The sequence below is a fragment of the Anser anser genome, assembly GCF_964211835.1.
Source record: "Anser anser genome assembly, chromosome: 7".
NCBI classification, from domain to species: domain Eukaryota; kingdom Metazoa; phylum Chordata; class Aves; order Anseriformes; family Anatidae; genus Anser; species Anser anser.
This window is the reverse complement of record NC_139727.1, coordinates 17,715,945-17,731,870: the sequence shown is the minus strand read 5'-3', so window position 1 is coordinate 17,731,870 and position 15,926 is coordinate 17,715,945. Positions and strand designations below refer to the sequence as shown.

Genomic DNA, 15,926 nt, shown 5'->3' with positions numbered 1-15,926 from the left:
ATAAAGTCTCCTCAGAGAGACAGAAGGCACTGATCAGCTCTGAAGATTGCATTTAGTCCCTGTCAAAGATAATGAGATAGCAGACACACACAAAGGTCATCAGATGTCTGAAACACTGGCTCTGGTCTCCCGCCTCCTAATAAAAGATGCATGTTCACTTGATTTTTCTGGGGAAGATATGCTCGCTGGTGAAGTTAATTGGTAGTGCTCAGAGTTTGTTTTGTCTATTGACACGGTAACAAATACTAATGGACTCAATGCTCAGGCGTGCTGAGGATTAAAATCAGCCCTCAGCTTTAATCTGCAGCTACTTTCAAACTTTGCTGGACACTGTGCCGTGCAATCTTCTAAGAATTTAAGCAAATGTCAAAAGTGAAATATGCCCTTCCTTGCAATCCTTCATCCTTTTATAGAATTGGTATGATTAAGTGTGATTGCTTTTACAACATATAGACAGGCAACAGAGTTAGATTTACAGAAACTACAGCCAGAGCTGACAAATCAGAAATGAAAATTATACTCCCCCCCTCTCCCCCTGATTCAGCTGGGCTCGACCAGAGCTTCAGCTCTGCTTGGTGCACACACTGAATTTACAGCCTTGTGCTAAGGAACCTCCTGTGTCCTTATGACTTCTCAATAACATACCTTAGTGCAACTTTGAAGCTATCCTATCAACATGCTCTGACAGACAACAATTATTTAAGCTCAGAAGTAATGTAGGATCATCTCTTTCAGCTCAGCCCTACTGGCAAAACGTTTTGTCTGATACAATCATGAGCTCAGTCAAGAACACTGGTCTTGCCAGTCTAAGGCTAACGGGCGGACACAAGCCAGGTCAAAGTGGAACTCTGCAGCTATGCAAAAAATATCTCAGTTAATGACCCACGGCCCTGCCTTACATGCAGACAAGAGGGACACCAACACTGGTGGTGGGATGCAGAACAGACCTGTGGAACCACCTCAGGAGGAGCTTGCCCAGCTCTGCCATTACACACAAGCTGTCCTCCTTTTATTGGGCTTGCGACCAGCCACATGTGTTCCCACCTCTTCTTTGGCAGTCACACTGATTTCAGCACCTCTCCTCGATTCTGGCTAAAACTTTCTGAATGCTTCAAGGATTACTGGGAAAAGAAGTGATGGGAAGAGGGCCTAGCACATGGGACTACCTCATTTTGACCTTTTCCCTGCAGAGGACAAAATTATTAGGACAAGAATCTGTTTTCTTAGAGGAAGGAAGAAAAGGAGAGCAAAAGGCAAAGAACTGGGAAAAAGAGACAATGATGAACTTGTCTCCCTTCTTCATGATACAAGGCTGCACAATAGGACAAGTCTGGGCCAGTCCTGGCTTTCTTATTTGCAGTATTAAATCTACTCATTTTTGTCAATGGAAAGTTAAACATAAAACTGACTTTTGGCCTGAAAATTGCACGGTGTTTGCACTGCATTTACTGTGCACATTTACTGAGTACACTCACACACAGCAGAGAGAGGAGACACAAGATATCACACATTTTGATCTTCTGACTGCCCCCTATAGCTCTCCTTCCAATACACTCCCTGACATGGCTGAGTTGCTCAGCTGAACTCTCAATCCCAGGGGGCTTCCCTTAAAGGAGTCCCCCGCACCTGCTGCAAGCCAGCCCCAACCCCTGTCCTGGGCCAGGAGCAAAGGGTGCTCAGGCAGAGGTGGAATGAGTGATGGGGATGCAGGATTCCCTGTGCCTGCAATTTTCATTCAGGCATTGTCAGCTGAGATTAGTTCACTACTCCACAATAAAGAGGTTTTGTTTTTTGTTTTCCCAAAATTGTTTAACATCGGATATGCAACCTTTTTAGTCCCATTACCCAGATAAATTGTTATTTTGTTTCCTGATTACAAGTAGAATCATGCTTCCAGTGCAAGGAACACCACTTACTAGGAGTGTTCTTTAAAATGTTCTCCATATGAATAGCACACCACAAATATTCCTGCCTAACTGCAGTATTTGCAATGGAAATTCACTCACTGGACAGACTGATTTTATTATTTTTTAGGTTAATTGGTCCTCACAGCTGTAGACAGCACAAGGGTTTGGGGAAGATTCACAAAGCTGCCTAAAATTAGGAGAAGGACAGCCAATGAGCTCCGAATTACTCCTCTGGGAAGCTGGACGTTGGCACACCTGCCCTCTCTGATCTCACCTTTAAAAGCAGGCAAGTGAGAAACAGCATTAAGTGTGGTTTTGGTTACAGCTGTCATCCTTCTTTCAAACTGAGAAGATACATCCAAACACCGTCCTACCACAGGATTTCAGGTACTTTTACTGCTTTTCGTGCTGGAAGGAAGCAAGGTTCAGTTATCAGAGCAAAGTAAAGCAGGAAGAAATGATAAAAGGAAACAAAATGCTGTTTAAGGACTCTACTTACCTAATTTATGGCTAAAGGAAGAGCCATGTCCAAGTGTCTGTGACTATTTCTGAACTTCTGTGCGCACTGACCTAACTGTGAATTGCAGATGGTCATGTAGAAACCAGTGCTTCACAAATTATCCATAGTAATGCTCTTTTTCAGGTAATACAGAAAGAAAAAAAAAATCCAATTTGCGCAGATGGTAAATCCACAGCTTAAATTAAAAGATGGTCCTTTATTATCCAAGGTTTAAATTGAGGCACTAAATGTGCAGATTTAATAAGCTCCCCCACAATTTACTGTCATACCACCTCCACTGGGGAAAGTGCAGGGTTGGCAAGGAGGGGGGCGAGGTAGGGGGAGGACGGAGTCTGAAAGCTAATATGAAACATAATTTTTTTCTGAGTGCAGAAGATAAAATTCCTGCTGTAGGCCATTTAGCAGCCGAACTACTGACCGCTCCATTCCTATATGAAAGGAAGCAATTCCCACGAATGCAAATGACTCTACAGACTGACTAGGCTACATGAAGTTACACAACATCAGGTTATCACAGATACATACAGCATTCAAAATTCATTTTTCTTTGCTGGTGAAATGTTGTCTCCTAGATATTCCTAAAAGAAAACTGCCATAAAACACACACACACACACACACACAATTCAGCTACCACAAAGCAAAGACTTTTATGCTTGAAAATAAGAAAGATGCTTCTTCCATTGCACCTTGTTGCAGCACAGACTAAAATCACTCATTACCTTTTGAGGTTTATCTCATTTGGCCCAGCTCTCTAATAATATTTATCCAACACTGCATTTAGGTACTCAGTTGCTTCCATTTTCTTGATTACAGATGATTGGCAGTCTAAAACACATCACCACATTTATAAGCAGGGAGGGAGGGGAAAAGCACAGCATTTTGGCCAGGCTGGCATTTATTGACGGTTGGCCTGTAATTCTGCATCACACGCATTTAATAGGAGCAGTGCCACTGACTTCAGAGACTTTGAATCAGGATTTTACCTGGCTCTGAACAATATCCTAGCTCGGACTGCTCCATGCATGTCTGCTTTCCAAATTTAGAGGGCAGCTACTTCCCACCAGTGAAAACTCCTGAAAATGCAGTTCCATAACCCTTCCTGCCAGCAAGGGCAAATAGAGTTGAGTATGTAAGCTGAACCAGTTCCCCACCAGGCTAGGGGAGGAGGCAGCCAAATAGCTGGTAAGACGCAAGCCTAGCAAACACACCTGTTGAGCTCTCAGCAAGAGCTAAGCACCACTCAAAGACACTGAGAGGCTGTATAACACCTCTGCATAAGAAAAGAGGCACTGTAGGTCAGAATACTGCAGTGGATGATGAACACAGGGGAGCAGGAACATTGCAGCAGCACTATAGCATGACCCACACTACCACACAGAAGTGAAGCAGCAATTCAGATAATGAATAAACTGGGTGAACGAACATGGGAAGCTGAGAGTTTAGTGCTGGAATGAGATGGATAAAATGAGATAGACAGATTCAGAGGACAGTAACAGCAGAGGTAAGGCACACTTTAGAGAAGAAACAATATGCTAGCTTGTTTAATTATTAGAGAAAGAAAATTGATGCTACAAGAGGCTTATAAGGTAGATGTAATTGGTGATATATCTTCCACATCAAACAATCCAAAGAAAATCTATCGTTAACCTTATGGATAAGATTAAGGGCAGACATATTTTCTGGTAATAAATAAATGCAGTTGGTCATGAGGGCTTTGGTGAGTTAGATGGCTCATGACTGGCTCCCCCCCTTTAGAGACTTACCCAAAGAGCTGGAAGTGTTGCCATCTTACCTTCACTGACATTTTAGAGGGCCAGAACAATTTCTGATCTGAACTGGCTGAATTGCTCCTAGAAATGTACACCCTGCTCCCTTGACTACTGTGGTGACTAAATGTTTTGGTTAAATGCTTGAAATGCATTGGGATAAACATACATAAGACATTCAAGCAAGATACAAGAGGCCCAGTTAGGGTGAGGAGCCAGAGCTGCTTCCTGCCTGGCAGACTTCACCATCTTCCCCAGGTCTGATGGGTCTCCAATAGGAAACACTTGCGCTTGCCCCTCTGCTTTGCTTTAATGATTCAGGTGCTTCATGCAGACTAAGATGAGAGAGCAGTCCTTCTTCTGAGCCTTGATAACCTGCTGTAATGGAGGAATTTGCTTGTACTGGAACTTAGGAAGAGAAACGGCAAATCGCAAACAACAGCAGTGGGAAAGTAGTCGCCAAAACAGCTAAGAATGCCGCGTTTTTCATGCTACCACCAGGTGATTCATTCAGATAGCTGGCTACAATGACAGATAAAGACCTTAATGCCTCTGTGGTCCCGTATTCGAGCAAAGGATATGCTGGAGAAGCTTGAGGGAGGCTAATGAAATGGATTAAAGCAGTAAGGTGTCTTGCAGTGTTACTGCTTGAAAGCTGATTAATTCATTCAGGGGGTGTCAGACTGTTTCTGCAACAGAAGACAGAAAAGTGAGAAACCTCAAAGACCTTACTTAAATAAGTTCTACTAATCTAGTGGCTAGCAGTTCATTATTACCAAATCCCTTTGTGTTTTTCAAGGCTTTATAGTAAATGTGAGGCTTTGGAATTTAAATTCACCAGGAATGATAACCATGTAAAGTGCTCCAGCATACAGCCTACAATTCAATGAAGACTTTCCTTTACAAAATGTTGTTGCAACGTTTTCCTAAGAAATTCATAGTGACACCTTTAAAAAAATGCTTCACACAAATATCTTGTTCAGGAAACCTGACACAAATAATGAAATGAGAAGAAGACAATAGCTCTCTGTAAAGGAGGGGGGATGTTAAAATATATTGTTTAAAATATGGGTGCTTACTGCTGTCTCTTCATCCACCACATTATCCATCTGCTTTCTGTTTGAGAGCGCGCAGAAGAATACCCAAAGCAGAAATCCATCTAGCTCGTTCCTGGGGACTACTAGCATGAGATTTCTTTCACCATTTCAGCTGAGATATTCAAGGCTTGTGTATATGTTACTCAGTAGGAAAATGCTTCTTTATTCCCAAGGCTTCAGAAGTAGCATAACTGATTAGGACAGCACTGCATATTTATGTACAGAGGAATAATTGCATTCGCTCTAGAGCCATCAAGGCTGTAATTCACATGAGGGTTTCGGGCTTACTCCATAAATCATGGTAAGATTGGTTGCATTGTTTGTTATTGCTAGGAAAGCTTCACCAACGTGTGTAGCTTTGCACTGCAGGTGCTGCACACTCACCCAGCGCAGAAGCTGTTCGTGCAAAGCCCCGGTAAGCACTGGCAGCACGCGCTCCACCTGCCAGCCCCTGGTCCACAGCAGCTGACAAAATGCACTGAGTGAGCAAACCAGACATCATCTAGCGTCAAGTCACCAACTGAGGCTGGAAAAAGGCTACTGTTACACATGTAAAAACATTGAGGCTGGCAAATACCAGTTATTTACCAGGTGATTTACCAGCTAAATGACAGGTTACAAAGGGGGAAGGCAGCCACCCATATCAAAGGTGTCCAAAGAGCAGACTCTGGCTCCAAAAGCCCAAAAGAAGCCCTGGATTCTTCTTCGTAGATATTTAATCATAGACATGCAATTCCGTAAGTAATACAAAAATGAAGACTCTTTCTATCAAGAATCTCCCATCGAGGTTTTTTGGTTAATCATTTTTCCACACACTAAGCATGTATATATTCAAGATCCTTAGCTGTACAAGGCAATTTATGTGCAATTTCCCCATCTGTACTTCCTTCTTGTAAAATGCTCCAGGAGTCTCGTGCAGACCTTTGTCTGATGGACTGCAAGCATTCCACATCCTAGCCCACCACAAATGCTCTCAAACCCACCAGTATTTCACATGAGCAGTTACCTAGTTAGATTTTACAGTCTTCAGGCCTGCATAGCCTCGATTCGTGCACACACAGCGTTTTATTTGGTTGTGGTTCAGATGGATGCACAACAACCTGGTACTGTCCTTCCCTGTATTTGCACTCCTCTTGGCAAGCAGTACGCCACGTGTCCGGCCATACAGTGCTGCATTCCACATTTGTCTTCACTTGCCCTTTTAGCTCACTGCCTTTTTCTCCTTAGAGAGATAAATTGTATCAGTTAAAGGACAGGGACAGACAAGCCTTTTATCAAAAAGGAGAAGAGGCAAGAAGAGGACAGCAAGAAAAGCATTTGTCTGTACATCCGGGCAGAGCGAGCTCAGACATTTAGCACAGGAGGTATTGCTTCTTTTCTTACGTGTAGATAAACCTGCAAGCTTACTTCTCCCCATGGTACAATACAATAATACAAAACCAACCTGACCAAGAGAGGATAGAATTTTAAAAGAAAGACTTGGTTCCTTAAGTCACTTAACTCGGAAAGCAGCTCAACAGATGCAACGTGACTTAACCCCAGTAGGATCCTGGAGATTGAGCACGCAGGCAGAGTTTTCCCAGTTCCCCCAGTGCCTTCTACATTTTAAGACAAGAAAGGTGTAAAATGGAACACAGTACTTTCTGCAGCATAGGGCTGTGCATTCAGCTGCTGAGAACCACTTCTCTGCTGCTATCAATCATCAGGCCACCACCAACAGCAGGCGTCAGAGAAAAAAGGAGAAACTGAGACTGATTTCACACTCCACCCAAATGAACAGATTTGAGCCAGACCACAAAGCTAATGATCACTGATAAAGCCTGGCAAGAAGTGAACAACTTGATAACGTGACGGTTTGGCAGAATCCACTGGTATTTTCTGAAGTCTGAGCCGCGCTCACATGGCGTAAATCATTCCTGCCCAAGTTGTCTCACACTCAATTAGCCATTTTGCAGGAACAAGGAGTCACCGCAGAACATGTGCCGCAGCCAGAACGTGCAACTCCATCTGCAGAAACTTAAAAATAGACACATACAAGGCAAGGGATGCAGGAAGAGCAAAACAAACTCTCTTCCCTCTTCTCAAGATGGGCTCACCTTGGAAGGTGGACTCCCAAAGCCTTCCATCTAAATCACCCACTTAAATCAACAAGCTACCTTCAGTAGCAGATAGGTAATAATGTTCACCTCTTTCAGCAGTTTAAAAAAAAAAAAAGATGGTATCTCCATATCTAAATGTATGCTTATCCATGAATACTGAATCAGTGGTTACAGGCCAATTGGAGATGGGCTTTTACAGTCTTATTTCTGCAGTTGCAGGCCATTCTGGAAAACACAAGCAAAACTCTCTTTTGCCCAGATTCAGCTATTCAGTGAAGACAGGCTGTGTGTATGGAAGGGAGAACAGCACCCAATTACAATCTCTCCCCAGTTCAAGTATAGGACCCTGCATGTATTCAAGTGTCTCTCCATCACACTGAGTGATTAATCTAATTTGAATCAATGCAACATACTCAGTACAACAAACACTGCAAGATAAAAAAACATTTGAGTAGCTGCCTGAAGTATACTGACAGGTTCAGCACACATAGCAGACAGGAAAGTTATAACTGCTACAGTCCAATGTAACTATAAAGCAAACTGAAAAGACAGCTGTGCACAAAAAGTTAATGTAAAAAAACTCATGTTATGAACAAGAACTGGTACTGTTATTAAATACACGGTAGCAATAGGGATGAATGACCAAGGGAAGGTTTTAGCACTCCGAATTTTTAGCCAGACCTGACAGATAGGAAGAGAGGAAAACATTTGGCTGCCAGATCATCTTGAAGGTCTTTTCCAGCCTTCATGATTCTGTGTTACACTGATGAGAGGCTAGAGCCTGAGCTGGAAAACGTCACGTGGAATGTGTGGAACAAGGTAGCTGAGGCTGCAGTTTGCTAGGTCCTGCATTTTGGCCACCTAACGTTACCCATAAAAGTGACCTAGAAGAAAGCTGGAGAGGGACTCTGTCAGGGAGTGTAGCCATGGAACCAGGAATAACGGCTTTGAACAAATGGAGGGGAGATTTAGATGAGACGTGACGTGAGGAAGAAATTCTTCACTCGGCACACAAAGCGCACATGGGAATTAGGGCTGAAGATGCACCTTGCTTCTGTTCTTTTCCGTAAAGAATAGAATGAAATTGCCTAAAAAGCAGTGTTAAAAATAAACCCAGGGCACAGGATGGGAGGTGCAGGGCAGTCCCCGTGGCCGAGGGGCAGCCTTTCTCTCTGGCAAGCCAAATGGCCCGGGGGAGCCAGCCCCAGATAAGGGGCCCTCAGCCCCCCAAGCCTCCTCCTTGTCCACGTGAGGGCATCTTCCAGGCCGCTCCCAACACAGCCGCCTTTGGCCACGCGTGGGCCACTCCATCACAGAGGCTTGCTGAGGTCACAGTGGCCACCACTGCCCCGCCTTTGCTGCGGGCCCTATAAAACAGGCCCCCTGCAGCTGGCCCAGCATTCGCTGAGCATCTATAGTCCGGAGCACAGTGCGGGACCCAGTAATGGCCGTAAACCAGAGGGCAGCGTCGGACCCATGCATGACAATCAAGCCGACAGTGGCGTGGGACCGAGGCGTGGGACTGGACGACCCCCTGGTTCGGCACCCTGGCCTGAGAACATTCCGGACGGAAGGCATCCCGTTTGGGCAGTCCCGGGCAAGGACTGGCTTAGCCTTCTGCCCAACACCATGGAGCCCATGGAGCTGGATCCACCAGATGTGGAGGAACGGATGGAAGTGGATCCACCTCTGCCGGGACAGGCCTGGGACTACTGCGGCATGTCTTTGTGCTCTGCCATCCGAGAGCACCACCAGCATCGCAGGAGTGCCCGGCGAGCCCCCTACTCGTTGCTCAGGCTCCATCGCAAGCATTAGCTTGGAGACACCAAACACCACGGACACCCCGCAGGCTTGCCTGCAAGATGTCCTGGCAATAAACAGCTCTTGCCGATTCTCAGAGGTTGTGCGAGTGCTTCTTTTTTGGGAGGGAATGGGCTGAAGTTGTGCCAGGGGAGGTTTAGGTTGGATATTAGGAAGAACTTCTTTACCGAAAGGGTTGTTAGGCATTGGAATGGGCTGCCCAGGGAAGTGGCTGAGTCACCATCCCTGGAGGTCTTGAAAAGACGTTTAGATGTAGAGCTTAGTGATCTGGTTTAGTGGAGGACTTGTTAGTGTTAGGTCAGAGGTTGGGCTAGGTGATCTTGGAGGTCTCTTCCAACCTAGGTGACTCTGTGACTCTGTGCTTTATTTTGGGCAAAACTAGACAAGAAGCCCTCATCTTGCTTTCTTTGGAGGAAATCCTCCTAATAAAAGAAGAAAAGAAAAACACAAACAAGAAATGGACATTATGTTTTCACAGAGATCGGGCCTCATTCAACCTTCCTTGAGATACAAGCATTAAAAATTCACCATTAAAACCTTGATTAGAATCCATGGCAACAGGCTGAGCCCTGAAGAGCACCACTCCTCTCTGCTAGGAGAAGCGGGAGCACAAGAGCAGCACACAGACGCAGCTTCTCAGTGAACACAAGGAAAGCCAGGAATAATACTGTCCAAAACCAATCATATTTTTTCTCTACATACCTTACCCTTCAAATAACTGAGTGTCCTTCAAGTGATTTCTTCATTTAAGGAGGAAGCATTATCCTTTCCTGTGCCCCACTAATGTTTTTGACCTCCTGCTTTTGGCTCAGGCTCAGTGCTCTGACAGCATGAGCCGCACAGTTAATACTTGCAGTGAAATCCCATTCAGTAAGCTTTCGATGAAGACGCATGTTACACAGGCACATATTTCAGACTGGAAACTCAAATCCCACATGACTTATTTAGAAGAAGTACCTAAATGAATAAGCTCTTTAGTCTTCCAGTTGTTGAAGTCCCAGACACAAAGGTCACAAGTCTTGGCTGAGGAGTATCAGTAAGGACAACTTACATCCTCTGCCTTTGGGGATGTTAGCAGCAGCTATCCGAGAGCTGCACATAAAACAGCACTCCCAAACACTGGTATACTTTTAGAAACTTACAGCTCTCATTCTTATTTCCACAGCATCAGCTTCTGCAGAGAGAGAAGCTGGTTTCTAATTAAAGCTTGTGGCTACACTAAAAAAGGCATTTAAAATTACCGTGTTAGAGTGTCACCTAGAAAAACAATATCCCACATAAAGGTGACCAGGAAACTTCTGCAGGCTGCGTTTGTGGTGGCTTCACACCCACAGGTAGCCAAGCTCCACCATGCCACTCTCAGTCCCCCTCCTCAAAAGAAGAGGGAGAGAAAATACAAAGAAAAAGGGCTCGTGGATTGCAATAAGGACAGGGAGATCTCTCACCAATTACCATCACGGGCAAGGCAGACTCAGCATAGGGAGATTCATGTAACTTATTGCCTACTACTACTAACAGACTCAAACTAAAAGCAAACTAAAAACACCTACTAAAAACAATACAGGATTATAAGAAGGATGTCAAGAAAAGCCCTTTTGAGTTTCCTCTTTCTCTGCAATTCAGCTTTCTGACAAATGGGCAGTACATGGAAAACCACAGTAACTGTCAGTCCTCTAATGTCTACCACAGGTATGATCCAGGTCACTGCGTACCAAAGTCATGCTCTTCCGAGTCCATCTGCTCTTCTCTATACAGAGAAGTTGATTTTGTGTATGGAGCCACTGCCACATGTGGCATTCACACACAGATACGTTTGCTGATGTAACTCAGCTGATCACAGGACAGAGGTAAGATGAAGCTCCATTGTCTCACCAGATCCCTCCGTTTCTACAGCTGCCAATATATCCAGGAGTCAGAGAAGCAGCCATACGACTGTTAGCAAATTTTTTTGTTCAGCTGCCAGTACTTCTACATTGTCCCTAAGATCTGAGGCATTCTCTTTGTCTCCATAATTTCCTCTCCCTGTTTCAAGCCTTGCTGTATCATTTTATCATCCCACATGTCCAGGACCGCAAGCTATTGCTACTCATTTATATGAAAAAGGATTTCTGCTGAACAAATTACAGAAAGAGTTCTTCTCTTGTAGCTATATTCTTTTTAAAAAATGTCAGTAGAACATGCAAAAATAATAGCCTGCCTCTGCCAGGAAGGAACTGTAAGGAAATACACATTTCTCTTCTGAGTTGGATCCTCTAAGTTGAATATACACGATAAAATAGTACTCTGCTGCACATTACTCCCCTGATGGGATCACAGATGGCTTGGACTCTTTAGTGAAGTCTAAAGAAATCACCCACTTACGACAACTGCTGCATCCATTCGGTGTCTCAGTTTTAAAAGCGCCCTTTGCAGTTCTGTTCACAGGGCTGAGGGCGTCAGCACCCTGCCTTCTTTTTCTCCATGTCCCACAGGGCAAGAGCAGCCATGTTTACGTTACTCTTGACAGATCTTGTGGGGCGAACGCTCTCTTCAAGAAAAATCCATCATGTTCAGGATTCCTCTAAAACTTTTCCTATTTTTTTTTCTTTCAAATTGCCTTTCTTGTCCCAGCTACCTTGTATGCACGAGCAGATTACTCCCTGACTTGTTACAATAGCCTTGTGGCGCGTGGTGCTTTCCATTTGTGGGTCAGTGAGTGGTTTTTGTTGAGTGCTAAGTGATTCTAAGGTTCTGCAATTCTATAAAAAGAAATCCCCTTCCTCACGGCTTAATTTTTCCTAAGAATTGCCGAATACCATAATTCAAAATTTTACACTGTAGGGAAAGACTAGTTTAATTTGACCTTTTTTGCTAGGCATTGGTTCCACGGTTTTCTTCTTTTGTTATCTATCCCCTGTAACAACGCTAAACACCTCTTCAGAGCTCAGAAACCTCTCTAATTCATTATTACAATAATTAGAGGCTTTTCTAGAGACATGTCCAATGTCTCTGTAAGTAATTGGCGTAACAGAACAAATACTACCCTCTGAGATGAGTAGAAATACTTTAAGGGTGCCTCTCTTTTCCACTAAGTACATTGCATAAAGCGTCCCAATATGAAGTCTGAAGCTGGTCAACAGTGAGACAGGACCGGGACATCCTGAGCCTCCACAAGCAGCATCGCCACCAAACAGCAACAGCTCAGCATTAAAACTGGGACAAAACTCATGTGAATTTGTATCCAGAGACTGAAATTTCCTCCCTTGAGGAACTTACATTAATAAATCCCTGTCTTGTTAGGATGAGACACTTGTCTTCTGGAAACTGGCACAGGTACATTTGAGACCACCCTTTCTCTTGTTAAAAGTTACTGGAAGTAATATAGATATAAATCACTTGAACTTTTCCCTGCTTCCCTCCTTACTGGACACCTTCCTTATCGTAACCTCCTCCTTCATGAGGTCAAACCTTTCCCCAGAGACTTACAGTTTGTACTGCCTCTTCAGGGTGTTGCACGTATTCCTCTGCCAACCACATTTTCATGCCCCTTCACCACTCCAGGTTGAGGACTATGAACTATGCTGGAAACTGGTTGTGATGGGAAGGAAGGCTGCTCGGCTGCACAGCCTTGGGCATGGTGAGAAGGGAGCGTTCCCTCCCCGCAATCACATACACTGAGGAGATGACACAACTGGAGAAACACAAAAGCAAACTAAGGAGAAAATGATTACCAAATACGCTCTTCTTTTTTAAACTTGGAAAGCTCTTTAAAGCTGGCGCTGACATAAATAAGGACCTGCAGCTTTTCAAAAAGCATTTCAGTTGAGCATATAACTAAAACCATAGGGAAGATTTAGAGCACAAAGGAAAAAGAATACAATATACAGGAAGCTGTACTAAGGCATAGCTTTCCATTGATGTCAAAACAACAGCATAAAGGATCGTAAGAAAGACTTATGGGGGGTGAGGACGAAAATAACAGTCATCTTCATCAAAACTCTACTTAGAAAACTCCTGAGAAGTTGCCTATTAAAATCAGACATAGGAACGAAAACCCTTTAATTTACTTGCAGAAATACTTTCAGCACAGGAGCTGCAGATTTACGAATGCCAAACTATGCTATCAGCCAAAGACCAGCTGTATCTTCCAGAACCGAAGTCATCTTCTAGTCGCTGACAAGCTCTGTATGGCTCTTTAAATTAAAGGCACACTTTTAATTAAACGAGTATGTTTTTCTCCTCAAGTCCACTACCTCCTATCTTCTATTTTTAGATATCTCTCTCTCCCATTTCAATTTACCATTAATCACAAGTCCAAAAAAAGACCGTAATTATTGAGGTTGACTTTTTAGCGTCTTTTGCTGGGGACACAGCACAAAGCTACTAGTCATTTGAGGAGAAAAAAAGACGTGGTGACCCTAAAAGACCCTGAACCACCTGAAAATGCTTTGAGAAGCAGAAATGTTCATACATAAAAGCAAATGATCACATCCCTTTGTTTAAGGAATCTTAGCTGTGGGCACAAGTATCGCACACCGGGGCTGGCCAAAGGTGGCACTTTGCCTGAGAAAATGAGCCCACCAGAAAGCCCAAGAACTGGGAAGTACGGTGCGGATGCTCCTGCTCTCTCCATGGTGGTACTGAGCTTCATCCTGTCCAGGTGATGTTTGGATTTTGAACTGGGAGTATTCCAGCCCAGCTTTCCTGTGTAATGGAGAACGCTGCCCATTCCCTAAGGCACCCAAGCAGCCCTTCAGATAATTCACACCAGCTGAGCACCAGTGCAGACGATCAGCAGCAGACCTCAAAATGAAGCTGCACTCTAGCTTGATGGCTGTAAATTGGTATAAGCAATTTATCTGTATAATCCCACATAGATACTAACAAATAACTTATTTACTAATTTGCAAAGCTATAAGAAAACAGTGTCAAATAGATGGCATTTTAGTTTCAGCCTTAACTTTGGATTTGACTCTGGGCTTCTCAGCCTTGCTGTTGCATGCGGACTACTTCTGCATGGGCTTATGTCCTACAGATTAGATCCAAAACTACTTGAAAATCAGTGTTGAACGTGGTCCAGGACTTTGGCCAGGGAAAACAAAACCAGAGTGGAAGCAGCAGGTGACATTACCTTCCTGTTCAGTGTCCAGCACTCTTTCACAGGTTGTGGAAGCCTTGAATTTCACGTCTTTTTCTGCCCCAAAACTAAAATAATAGTACAAGAACTTCTTGTACAACAAAATATGAAAATGGAAGAGTAGGGAAAAATAGCCCCCGTTGATGGAGGGGGGAAGGGGAATACTGTGCAAGTGCCTACAGATTTTACGGTGTCCCCATAAACATGATGCACAATAGTAATAAAGGCAGACTAATGCGATATGAAAAGGACAGTTACAACAATACGAAGTGGTCAATCATACACCTGGCTTGACAATTTTATTACTGCAATGGGTCATTATTACAACAGGACATTTTAGCTCCCATAAGATATTTCAAGGGGAAAAGATGACTACCGGACAAGGTACATTACAAACGCAGTAATTACATCCCACAGCTGTATTTCACCAAAAGGAAAAGACAACAACATATCATAAGCCAGAATGACACCCAAACCTTTATTCTGAATCACAGTAAGCCTTCCGACATAATTTTACAGGAAGTCTTTTGTTTCTCCTAATTCCCTGTCAAAAAAAATCTGACTCTACCTATGCAGAAAATGATAACTTCATTTGCCTGAAAAGAAGTGTTTTCCTGTGATCCTTTTCTTAAAGATAACAATCTTTTGCATATGTACTCAGCTTAGACAACTCATTGCCCACTCACTGGTCTGTTTATTATCCTCCCAATCCGTTACTCTCCATGACAGCACTTTCAATTAAAAAAAAAAAAAAAGAAAAAACTTCAACCCTAGGTGAAGAAACCCACAGTCCACATGATGAGTTTCTACACTACTGGATCTCCAAAGTCTGGTCTTCTCAGAAAAGCCCATCCCTTCCTCCCTTCCTGTCACCATCATGTGATTTTGGCTCAACTTTTCTGAAGCTTTCTGTGAAATAATATCAAGAAAAATAAAATAAAATTAAATTTAAATTTTAAAAAAGGAAAAAGAAAAGACTTCTGATTTTTCCAATTAATCCTCTGTATTTTCCTGATGACTTAAATGACCACTGGACCAAAAAGAGTGACAAGTCTTTTGTCCTGATTCCACGGATATTCTCACAATATAATTTTATGCCAAACCAGAGGACCATATATTTATTCATGGCTGCACAAATGGGAAGAAAAGGGTTGCAGTCAACCCAAGCAACGCAGCTGACAGCACCTATAAACTTCCAGACATGAGACAACAATCCTCCCTCTGAACTAGCCATCTGTTGTTTCAGTCCCTATCTACATCATGACTTACAGTATAAGGAGCCATTATACAATACAGGAATGTTTCAGATTTCTGAAGTCTGTACCGTTTGTTTCTGACATTATAAACTGTAAAAGGAATACAAAGATAACAAAAGGAAAATAATGACATCCTGGTAAAGTACATGTCCACAACTTTCTGTTACTGGGCCGTGTTTCCGCCAAATGAAGCCATGTCTGGATGCCAAGTGTAATCTCACTGACCTCCATAACGAGTAGCTCAGAATCAGGCTTCACAGCCTACACGTAGCTGAAGCCAGAGTCCCAAACAAAGTGCCAGATCCCTGTAAAGTCAGCAATGGAGACAGGCTTTAGCTTGAAA

General features: G+C 43.4%; 1 protein-coding gene across 17 annotated transcripts in view; it reads right to left on the bottom strand.

Moving 5' to 3' along the window:
* Positions 1-15,926, bottom strand: part of LOC310902572 (uncharacterized protein) — an 881,556-nt gene that overhangs the window by 710,133 nt on the left and 155,497 nt on the right. For 3 of the 17 annotated variants that reach the window (XR_014586787.1, XR_014586788.1, XR_014586789.1), the window contains one exon: positions 6,551-15,888. The exons of 13 other annotated variants lie outside the window; for them this stretch is intronic. The gene's annotated coding sequence lies outside the window, so the exon portion shown is untranslated. Of the gene's footprint in view, positions 1-2,181; positions 6,514-6,550; positions 15,889-15,926 lie in introns of those variants that run through there. One more of the 17 variants, XR_014586784.1, reaches the window with a different exon arrangement.